We start from the raw sequence: 12948 nt of genomic DNA, 5'->3' as shown, positions 1-12948 counted from the left end.
CTGATGCACTGGTCCCTTCATGGGATGATCTCTGATGCACTGGTCCCATGATGAGATGATCTCTGATGCACTGGTCCCATGATGGGATGATCTCTGATGCACTGGTCCCATGATGGGATGATCTCTGATGCCCTGGTCCCATGATGGGATGATCTCTGATGCCCTGGTCCCTTGATGGGATGATCTCTGATGCACTGGTCCCTTCATGGGATGATCTGATGCCCTGGTCCCTTCATGGGATGATCTGATGCCCTGGTCCCTTCATGGGATGATCTGATGCCCTGGTCCCTTCATGGGATGATCTGATGCCCTGGTCCCTTCATGGGATGATCTGATGCCCTGGTCCCTTCATGGGATGATCTGATGCCCTGGTCCCTTCATGGGATGATCTGATGCCCTGGTCCCTTCATGGGATGATCTGATGCCCTGGTCCCTTCATGGGATGATCTCTGATGCCCTGGTCCCATGATGGGATGATCTCATGGGATGATGTCTGATGCCCTGGTCCCTTCATGGGATGATCTGATGCCCTTGTCCCTTCATGGGATGATCTGATGCACTGGTCCCTTCATGGGATGATGTCTGATGCCCTGGTCCCTTCATGGGATGATGTCTGATGCCCTGGTCCCTTCATGGGATGATGTCTGATGCCCTGGTCCCTTCATGGGATGATGTCTGATGCCCTGGTCCCTTCATGGGATGATGTCTGATGCCCTGGTCCCTTCATGGGATGATCTCTGATGCCCTGGTCCCTTCATGGGATGATCTCTGATGCCCTGGTCCCTTCATGGGATGATCTCTGATGCCCTGGTCCCTTCATGGGATGATGTCTGATGCCCTGGTCCCTTCATGGGATGATGTCTGATGCCCTGGTCCCTTCATGGGATGATGTCTGATGCACTGGTCCCTTCATGGGATGATGTCTGATGCACTGGTCCCTTCATGGGATGATGTCTGATGCACTGGTCCCTTCATGGGATGATGTCTGATGCACTGGTCCCTTCATGGGATGATCTCTGATGCACTGGTCCCTTCATGGGAATGATGTCTGATGCACTGGTCCCTTCATGGGATGATCTTGCATACCTCTAATCATAGTGCTGTGATGCCCTGGTCCCTTCATGGGATGATCTCTGATGCCCTGGTCCCTTCATGGGATGATCTCTGATGCCCTGGTCCCTTCATGGGATGATCTGATGCCCTGGTCCCTTCATGGGATGATCTGATGCCCTGGTCCCTTCATGGGATGATCTGATGCCCTGGTCCCTTCATGGGATGATCTGATGCCCTAGTCCCTTCATGGGATGATCTGATGCCCTGGTCCCTTCATGGGATGATCTTTGATGCATTGGTCCCTTCATGGGATGATCTTTGATGCATTGGTCCCTTCATGGGATGATCTTGCATACCTTTAATCATAGTTCTCTGATGCACTGGTCCCTTCATGGGATGATCTCTGATGCACTGGTCCCTTCATGGGATGATCTCTGATGCACTGGTCCCATGATGAGATGATCTCTGATGCACTGGTCCCATGATGGGATGATCTCTGATGCACTGGTCCCATGATGGGATGATCTCTGATGCCCTGGTCCCATGATGGGATGATCTCTGATGCCCTGGTCCCTTGATGGGATGATCTCTGATGCACTGGTCCCTTCATGGGATGATCTGATGCCCTGGTCCCTTCATGGGATGATCTGATGCCCTGGTCCCTTCATGGGATGATCTGATGCCCTGGTCCCTTCATGGGATGATCTGATGCCCTGGTCCCTTCATGGGATGATCTGATGCCCTGGTCCCTTCATGGGATGATCTGATGCCCTGGTCCCTTCATGGGATGATCTGATGCCCTGGTCCCTTCATGGGATGATCTGATGCCCTGGTCCCTTCATGGGATGATCTGATGCCCTGGTCCCTTCATGGGATGATCTCTGATGCCCTGGTCCCATGATGGGATGATCTCATGGGATGATGTCTGATGCCCTGGTCCCTTCATGGGATGATCTGATGCCCTGGTCCCTTCATGGGATGATCTGATGCACTGGTCCCTTCATGAGATGATCTCTGATGCCCTGGTCCCTTCATGGGATGATGTCTGATGCCCTGGTCCCTTCATGGAATGATCTCTGATGCACTGGTCCCTTCATGGAATGATCTCTGATGCACTGGTCCCTTCATGGGAGTATCTTGCATTCCTCTAATCATAGTGCTGTGATGCACTGGTCCCTTCATGGGATGATCTCTGATGCACTGGTCCCTTCATGGGATGATCTCTGATGCCCTGGTCCCTTCATGGGATGATCTTTGCACTGGTCCCTTCATGGGATGATCTTGCATACCTCTAATAATAGTGCTGTGATGCCCTGGTCCCTTTATGGGATGATCTCTGATGCCCTGGTCCCTTTATGGGATGATCTCTGATGCCCTGGTCCCTTTATGGGATGAGCTCTGATGCCCTGGTCCCTTTATGGGATGAGCTCTGATGCCCTGGTCCCTTTATGGGATGAGCTCTGATGCCCTGGTCCCTTTATGGGATGATCTCTGATGCCCTGGTCCCTTTATGGGATGATCTCTGATGCACTGGTCCCTTTATGGGATGATCTCTGATGCACTGGTCCCTTCATGGGATTATCTCAGATGCACTGGTCCCTTCATGGGATTATCTCTGATCCCCTGGTCCCTTCATGGGATTATCTCTGATCCCCTGGTCCCTTCATGGGATTATCTCTGATCCCCTGGTCCCTTCATGGGATGATCTCTGATCCCCTGGTCCCTTCATGGGATGATCTCTGATCCCCTGGTCCCTTCATGGGATGATCTCTGATCCCCTGGTCCCTTCATGGGATGATCTTGCATACCTCCAATCATAGTGCTGTGATGCCCTGGTCCCTTCATGGGATGATGTCTGATGCCCTGGTCCCTTCATGGGATGATGTCTGATGCCCTGGTCCCTTCATGGGATGATGTCTGATGCCCTGGTCCCTTCATGGGATGATGTCTGATGCCCTGGTCCCTTCATGGGATGATGTCTGATGCCCTGGTCCCTTCATGGGATGATGTCTGATGCCCTGGTCCCTTCATGGGATGATGTCTGATGCCCTGGTCCCTTCATGGGATGATGTCTGATGCCCTGGTCCCTTCATGGGATGATCTCTGATGCACTGGTCCCTTCATGGGATGATCTTGCATACCTCTAATAGTGCTGTGATGCACTGGTCCCTTTATGGGATGATCTGATGCACTGGTCCCTTCATGGGATGATCTGATGCACTGGTCCCTTCATGGGATGATCTGATGCACTGGTCCCTTCATGGGATGATCTGATGCACTGGTCCCTTCATGGGATGATCTGATGTCCTGGTCCCTCCATGGGATGATCTCTGATGCCCTGGTCCCTCCATGGGATGATCTCTGATGCACTGGTTTCTTCATGGGATGATCTCTGATGCACTGGTCCCTTCATGGGATGATCTCTGATGCACTGGTCCCTTCATGGGATGATGTCTGATGCACTGGTCCCTTCATGGGATGATCTTGCATACCTCTAATCAAAGTTATGCCCTGGTCCCTTCATGGGATGATCTCTGATGCACTGGTCCCTTCATGGGATGATCTCTGATGCACTGGACCCTTCATGGGATGATCTTGCATACCTCTAATCATAGTGCTGTGATGCCCTGGTCCCTTCATGGGATGATGTCTGATGCACTGGTCCCTTCATGGGATGATGTCTGATGCACTGGTCCCTTCATGGGATGATCTTGCATACCTCTAATCATAGTGCTGTGATGCCCTGGTCCCTTCATGGGATGATCTCTGATGCCCTGGTCCCTTCATGGGATGATCTCTGATGCCCTGGTCCCTTCATGGGATGATCTCTGATGCCCTGGTCCCTTCATGGGATGATCTCTGATGCCCTGGTCCCTTCATGGGATGATCTCTGATGCCCTGGTCCCTTCATGGGATGATCTCTGATGCCCTGGTCCCTTCATGGGATGATGTCTGATGCCCTGGTCCCTTCATGGGATCATCTTGCATACCTCTAATCATAGTGCTGTGATGCCCTGGTCCCTTCATGGGATGATCTCTGATGCCCTGGTCCCTTCATGGGATGATCTCGGATGCCCTGGTCCCTTCATGGGATCATCTTGCATACCTCTAATCATAGTGCTGTGATGCCCTGGTCCCTTCATGGGATGATATCTGCACTGGTCCCTTCATGGGATGATCTCTGATGCCCTGGTCCCTTCATGGGATGATCTCTGATGCCCTGGTCCCTTCATGGGATGATCTCTGATGCCCTGGTCCCTTCATGGGAGGATCTCTGATGCCCTGGTCCCTTCATGGGAGGATCTCTGATGCCCTGGTCCCTTCATGGGAGGATCTCAGATGCCCTGGTCCCTTCATGGGATGATCTCTGATGCACTGGTCCCTTCATGGGATGATGTCTGATGCACTGGTCCCTTCATGGGATGATCTTGCATACCTCTAATCATAGTGCTGTGATGCCCTGGTCCCTTCATGGGATGATATCTGATGCACTGGTCCCTTCATGGGATGATCTTGCATACCTCTAATCATAGTTCTGTGATGCCCTGGTCCCTTCATGGGATGATCTCTGATGCCCTGGTCCCTTCATGGGATGATCTCTGATGCCCTGGACTGGTCCCTTCATGGGATGATCTCTGATGCCCTGGTCCCTTCATGGGATGATCAGATGCCCTGGTCCCTTCATGGGATGATCTGATGCCCTGGTCCCTTCATGGGATGATCTCTGATGCCCTGGTCCCTTCATGGGATGATCTCTGATGCCCTGGTCCCTTCATGGGATGATCTCTGATGCCCTGGTCCCTTCATGGGATGATCTCTGATGCCCTGGTCCCTTCATGGGATGATCTCTGATGCCCTGGTCCCTTCATGGGATGATCTGATGCCCTGGTCCCTTCATGGGATGATTTCTGATCCCCTGGTCCCTTCATGGGATGATCTTGCATACCTCCAATCATAGTGCTGTGATGCCCTGGTCCCTTCATGGGATGATGTCTGATGCCCTGGTCCCTTCATGGGATGATGTCTGATGCCCTGGTCCCTTCATGGGATGATGTCTGATGCCCTGGTCCCTTCATGGGATGATGTCTGATGCCCTGGTCCCTTCATGGGATGATGTCTGATGCCCTGGTCCCTTCATGGGATGATGTCTGATGCCCTGGTCCCTTCATGGGATGATGTCTGATGCCCTGGTCCCTTCATGGGATGATGTCTGATGCCCTGGTCCCTTCATGGGATGATGTCTGATGCCCTGGTCCCTTCATGGGATGATGTCTGATGCCCTGGTCCCTTCATGGGATGATGTCTGATGCCCTGGTCCCTTCATGGGATGATGTCTGATGCCCTGGTCCCTTCATGGGATGATGTCTGATGCCCTGGTCCCTTCATGGGATGATCTCTGATGCACTGGTCCCTTCATGGGATGATCTTGCATACCTCTAATAGTGCTGTGATGCACTGGTCCCTTTATGGGATGATCTGATGCACTGGTCCCTTCATGGGATGATCTGATGCACTGGTCCCTTCATGGGATGATCTGATGCACTGGTCCCTTCATGGGATGATCTGATGCACTGGTCCCTTCATGGGATGATCTGATGTCCTGGTCCCTTCATGGGATGATCTGATGTCCTGGTCCCTCCATGGGATGATCTCTGATGCCCTGGTCCCTCCATGGGATGATCTCTGATGCACTGGTTTCTTCATGGGATGATCTCTGATGCACTGGTCCCTTCATGGGATGATGTCTGATGCACTGGTCCCTTCATGGGATGATCTTGCATACCTCTAATCAAAGTTATGCCCTGGTCCCTTCATGGGATGATCTCTGATGCACTGGTCCCTTCATGGGATGATCTCTGATGCACTGGACCCTTCATGGGATGATCTTGCATACCTCTAATCATAGTGCTGTGATGCCCTGGTCCCTTCATGGGATGATGTCTGATGCACTGGTCCCTTCATGGGATGATGTCTGATGCACTGGTCCCTTCATGGGATGATCTTGCATACCTCTAATCATAGTGCTGTGATGCCCTGGTCCCTTCATGGGATGATCTCTGATGCCCTGGTCCCTTCATGGGATGATCTCTGATGCCCTGGTCCCTTCATGGGATGATCTCTGATGCCCTGGTCCCTTCATGGGATGATCTCTGATGCCCTGGTCCCTTCATGGGATGATCTCTGATGCCCTGGTCCCTTCATGGGATGATGTCTGATGCCCTGGTCCCTTCATGGGATCATCTTGCATACCTCTAATCATAGTGCTGTGATGCCCTGGTCCCTTCATGGGATGATCTCTGATGCCCTGGTCCCTTAATGGGATGATCTCGGATGCCCTGGTCCCTTCATGGGATCATCTTGCATACCTCTAATCATAGTGCTGTGATGCCCTGGTCCCTTCATGGGATGATATCTGCACTGGTCCCTTCATGGGATGATCTCTGATGCCCTGGTCCCTTCATGGGATGATCTCTGATGCCCTGGTCCCTTCATGGGATGATCTCTGATGCCCTGGTCCCTTCATGGGATGATCTCTGATGCCCTGGTCCCTTCATGGGAGGATCTCTGATGCCCTGGTCCCTTCATGGGAGGATCTCTGATGCCCTGGTCCCTTCATGGGAGGATCTCAGATGCCCTGGTCCCTTCATGGGATGATCTTTGATGCACTGGTCCCTTCATGGGATGATGTCTGATGCACTGGTCCCTTCATGGGATGATCTTGCATACCTCTAATCATAGTGCTGTGATGCCCTGGTCCCTTCATGGGATGATATCTGATGCACTGGTCCCTTCATGGGATGATCTTGCATACCTCTAATCATAGTTCTGTGATGCCCTGGTCCCTTCATGGGATGATCTCTGATGCCCTGGTCCCTTCATGGGATGATCTCTGATGCCCTGGACTGGTCCCTACATGGGATGATCTCTGATGCCCTGGTCCCTTCATGGGATGATCAGATGCCCTGGTCCCTTCATGGGATGATCTCTGATGCCCTGGTCCCTTCATGGGATGATCTCTGATGCCCTGGTCCCTTCATGGGATGATCTCTGATGCCCTGGTCCCTTCATGGGATGATCTCTGATGCCCTGGTCCCTTCATGGGATGATCTCGGATGCCCTGGTCCCTTCATGGGATGATCTTGCATACCTCTAATCATAGTGCTGTGATGCCCTGGTCCCTTCATGGGATGATCTCTGATGCCCTGGTCCCTTCATGGGATGATGTCTGATGCACTGGTCCCTTCATGGGATGATGTGTGATGCACTGGTCCCTTCATGGGATGATGTCTGATGCACTGGTCCCTTCATGGGATGATGTCTGATGCACTGGTCCCTTCATGGGATGATGTCTGATGCACTGGTCCCTTCATGGGATGATGTCTGATGCACTGGTCCCTTCATGGGATGATGTCTGATGCACTGGTCCCTTCATGGGATGATGTCTGATGCACTGGTCCCTTCATGGGATGATGTCTGATGCACTGGTCCCTTCATGGGATGATGTCTGATGCACTGGTCCCTTCATGGGATGATGTCTGATGCACTGGTCCCTTCATGGGATGATGTCTGATGCACTGGTCCCTTCATGGGATGATGTCTGATCCCCTAGTCCCTTCATGGGATGATCTCTGATCCCCTGGTCCCTTCATGGGATGATCTCTGATCCCCTGGTCCCTTCATGGGATGATCTCTGATCCCCTGGTCCCTTCATGGGATGATCTCTGATGCCCTGGTCCCTTCATGGGATGATCTCTGATGCCCTGGTCCCTTCATGGGATGATGTCTGATGCACTGGTCCCTTCATGGGATGATGTCTGATGCACTGGTCCCTTCATGGGATGATCTTGCATACCTCTAATCATAGTGCTGTGATGCCCTGGTCCCTTCATGGGATGATCATGCATACCTCTAATCATAGTTCTGTGATGCCCTGGTCCCTTCATGGGATGATCTCTGATGCCCTGGTCCCTTCATGGGATATTTGATGCCCTGGTCCCTTCATGGGATGATGTCTGATGCCCTGGTCCCTTCATGGGATGATGTCTGATGCCCTGGTCCCTTCATGGGATGATGTCTGATGCCCTGGTCCCTTCATGGGATGATCTCTGATCCCCTGGTCCCTTCATGGGATGATCTCTGATCCCCTGGTCCCTTCATGGGATGATCTCTGATCCCCTGGTCCTTTCATGGGATGATCTTGCATACCTCTAATCATAGTGCTGTGATGCCCTGGTCCCTTCATGGGATGATGTCTGATGCCCTGGTCCCTTCATGGGATGATGTCTGATGCCCTGGTCCCTTCATGGGATGATGTCTGATGCCCTGGTCCCTTCATGGGATGATGTCTGATGCCCTGGTCCCTTCATGGGATGATTTCTGATGCCCTGGTCCCTTCATGGGATGATTTCTGATGCACTGGTCCCTTCATGGGATGATCTCTGATGCCCTGGTCCCTTCATGGGATGATCTCTGATGCCCTGGTCCCTTCATGGGATGATCTCTGATGCCCTGGTCCCTTCATGGGATGATCTATGATGCACTGGTCCCTTCATGGGATGATCTATGATGCACTGGTCCCTTCATGGGATGATCTCTGATGCCCCTGTCCCTTCATGGGATGATCTTGCATACCTCTAATCAGTGTTGTTATGCCCTGGTCCCTTCATGGGATGATCTCTGATGCACTGGTCCCTTCATGGGATGATCTCAGATGCACTGGACCCTTCATGGGATGATCTTGCATACCTCTAATCATAGTGCTGGGATGCCCTGGTCCCTTCATGGGATGATCTCTGGTGCACTGGTCCCTTCATGGGATGTTCTCTGGTGCACTGGTCCCTTCATGGGATGTTCTCTGGTGCACTGGTCCCTTCATGGGATGATCTCTGATGCACTGGTCCCTTCATGGGATGATCTCAGATGCACTGGACCCTTCATGGGATGATCTTGCATACCTCTAATCATAGTGCTGGGATGCCCTGGTCCCTTCATGGGATGATGTCTGATGCACTGGTCCCTTCATGGGATGATGAGAGATGCACTGGTCCCTTCATGGGATGATCTTGCATACCTCTAATCATAGTGCTGTGATGCCCTGGTCCTGATCTCTGATGCCCTGGTCCCTTCATGGGATGATCTCTGATGCCCTGGTCCCTTCATGGGATGATCTCTGATGCCCTGGTCCCTTCATGGGATGATCTCTGATGCCCTGGTCCCTTCATGGGATGATCTCTGATGCCCTGGTCCCTTCATGGGATGATCTCTGATGCCCTGGTCCCTTCATGGGATCATCTTGCATACCTCTAATCATAGTGCTGTGATGCCCTGGTCCCTTCATGGGATGATATCTGCACTGGTCCCTTCATGGGATGATATCTGATGCACTGGTCCCTTCATGGGATGATCTCTGATGCACTGGTCCCTTCATGGGATGATCTCTGATGCACTGGTCCCTTCATGGGATGATCTCTGATCCCTTGGTCCCTTCATGGGTAATATCTCTGATGCACTGGTCCCTTCATGGGATGATCTTGCATACCTCTAATCATAGTGCTGTGATGCCCTGGTCCCTTCATGGGATGATCTGATGCCCTGGTCCCTTCATGGGATGATCTGATGCCCTGGTCCCTTCATGGGATGATCTGATGCCCTGGTCCCTTCATGGGATGATCTGATGCCCTGGTCCCTTCATGGGATGATCTGATGCCCTGGTCCCTTCATGGGATGATCTGATGCCCTGGTCCCTTCATGGGATGATCTGATGCCCTGGTCCCTTCATGGGATGATCTGATGCCCTGGTCCCTTCATGGGATGATCTGATGCCCTGGTCCCTTCATGGGATGATCTCAGATGCCCTGGTCCCTTCATGGGATGATGTCTGATGCACTGGTCCCTTCATGGGATGATCTTACATACCTCTAATCATAGTGCTGTGATGCCCTGGTCCCTTCATGGGATGATCTCTGATGCACTGGTCCCTTCATGGGATGATCTTGCATACCTCTAATCATAGTGCTGTGATGCCCTGGTCATTCATGGGATGATCTCTGATGCCCTGGTCCCTTCATGGGATGATCTGATGCACTGGTCCCTTCATGGGATGATCTCAGATGCACTGGACCCTTCATGGGATGATCTTGCATACCTCTAATCATAGTGCTGGGATGCCCTGGTCCCTTCATGGGATGATGTCTGATGCACTGGTCCCTTCATGGGATGATGAGAGATGCACTGGTCCCTTCATGGGATGATCTTGCATACCTCTAATCATAGTGCTGTGATGCCCTGGTCCTGATCTCTGATGCCCTGGTCCCTTCATGGGATGATCTCTGATGCCCTGGTCCCTTCATGGGATGATCTCTGATGCCCTGGTCCCTTCATGGGATGATCTCTGATGCCCTGGTCCCTTCATGGGATGATCTCTGATGCCCTGGTCCCTTCATGGGATGATCTCTGATGCCCTGGTCCCTTCATGGGATGATCTCTGATGCCCTGGTCCCTTCATGGGATCATCTTGCATACCTCTAATCATAGTGCTGTGATGCCCTGGTCCCTTCATGGGATGATATCTGCACTGGTCCCTTCATGGGATGAGATCTGATGCACTGGTCCCTTCATGGGATGATCTCTGATGCACTGGTCCCTTCATGGGATGATCTCTGATGCACTGGTCCCTTCATGGGATGATCTCTGATCCCTTGGTCCCTTCATGGGTAATATCTCTGATGCACTGGTCCCTTCATGGGATGATCTTGCATACCTCTAATCATAGTGCTGTGATGCCCTGGTCCCTTCATGGGATGATCTGATGCCCTGGTCCCTTCATGGGATGATCTGATGCCCTGGTCCCTTCATGGGATGATCTGATGCCCTGGTCCCTTCATGGGATGATCTGATGCCCTGGTCCCTTCATGGGATGATCTGATGCCCTGGTCCCTTCATGGGATGATCTGATGCCCTGGTCCCTTCATGGGATGATCTGATGCCCTGGTCCCTTCATGGGATGATCTCTGATGCCCTGGTCCCTTCATGGGATGATCTCTGATGCCCTGGTCCCTTCATGGGATGATCTCTGATGCCCTGGTCCCTTCATGGGATGATCTCTGATGCCCTGGTCCTTTCATGGGATGATCTCTGATGCCCTGGTGCCTTCATGGGATGATCTCTGATGCCCTGGTCCCTTCATGGGATGATCTCTGATGCCCTGGTCCCTTCATGGGATGATCTCTGATGCCCTGGTCCCTTCATGGGATGATCTCTGATGCCCCTGTCCCTTCATGGGATGATCTTGCATACCTCTAATCATAGTGCTGTGAGGCCCTGGTCCCTTCATGGGATGATCTCTGATGCCCTGGTCCCTTCATGGGATGATCTCTGATGCCCTGGTCCCTTCATGGGATGATCTCTGATGCCCTGGTCCCTTCATGGGATGATCTCTGATGCCCTGGTCCCTTCATGGGATGATGTGATGCTCTGGTCCCTTCATGGGATGATCTCTGATGCACTGGTCCCTTCTTGGGATGATCTTGCATACCTCTAATCATAGTGCTGTGATGCCCTGGTCCCTTCATGGGATGATCTCTGGTGCCCTGGTCCCTTCATGGGATGATCTCTGGTGCCCTGGTCCCTTCATGGGATGATCTCGGGTGCCCTGGTCCCTTCATGGGATGTTCTCTGGTGCACTGGTCCCTTCATGGGATGTTCTCTGGTGCACTGGTCCCTTCATGGGATGTTCTCTGGTGCACTGGTCCCTTCATGGGATGTTCTCTGGTGCACTGGTCCCTTCATGGGATGTTCTCTGGTGCACTGGTCCCTTCATGGGATGTTCTCTGATGCACTGGTCCCTTCATGGGATGTTCTCTGATGCACTGGTCACTTCATGGGATGATCTCTGATGCACTGGTCCCTTCATGGGATGATCTTGCTTACCTCTAATCATAGTGCTGTGATGCCCTGGTCCCTTCATGAGATGATCTCTGATGCCCTGGTCTCTTCATGGGATGATCTGATGCCCTGGTCTCTTCATGGGATGATCTGATGCCCTGGTCCCTTCATGGGATGATCTGATGCCCTGGTCCCTTCATGGGATGATCTGATGCCCTGGTCCCTTCATGGGATGATCTGATGCCCTGGTCCCTTCATGGGATGATCTGATGCCCTGGTCCCTTCATGGGATGATCTGATGCCCTGGTCCCTTCATGGGATGATCTGATGCCCTGGTCCCTTCATGGGATGATCTGATGCCCTGGTCCCTTCATGGGATGATCTGATGCCCTGGTCCCTTCATGGGATGATCTGATGCCCTGGTCCCTTCATGGGATGATCTGATGCCCTGGTCCCTTCATGGGATGATCTGATGCCCTGGTCCCTTCATGGGATGATCTGATGCCCTGGTCCCTTCATGGGATGATCTGATGCCCTGGTCCCTTCAAGGGATGATCTTGCATACCTCTAATCATAGTGCTGTGATGCCCTGGTCCCTTCATTTGATGATGTCTGATGCACTGGTCCCTTCATGGGATGATGTCTGATGCCCTGGTCCCTTCATGGGATGATGTCTGATGCCCTGGTCCCTTCATGGGATGATGTCTGATGCCCTGGTCCCTTCATGGGATGATGTCTGATGCCCTGGTCCCTTCATGGGATGATCTTGCATACCTCTAATCATAGTGCTGTGATGCCCTGGTCCCTTCATGGGATGATCTCTGATGCCCTGGTCCCTTCATGGGATGATGTCTGATGCACTGGTCCCTTCATGGGATGATGTCTGATGCCCTGGTCCCTTCATGGGATGATGTCTGATGCCCTGGTCCCTTCATGGGATGATGTCTGATGCCCTGGTCCCTTCATGGGATGATGTCTGATGCCCTGGTCCCTTCATGGGATGATCTTGCA

This window comes from Triturus cristatus, chromosome 9 (genome assembly GCF_964204655.1).
Source record: "Triturus cristatus chromosome 9, aTriCri1.1, whole genome shotgun sequence".
NCBI classification, from domain to species: Eukaryota; Metazoa; Chordata; class Amphibia; order Caudata; family Salamandridae; genus Triturus; species Triturus cristatus.
This window is presented reverse-complemented; position numbering follows the sequence as displayed.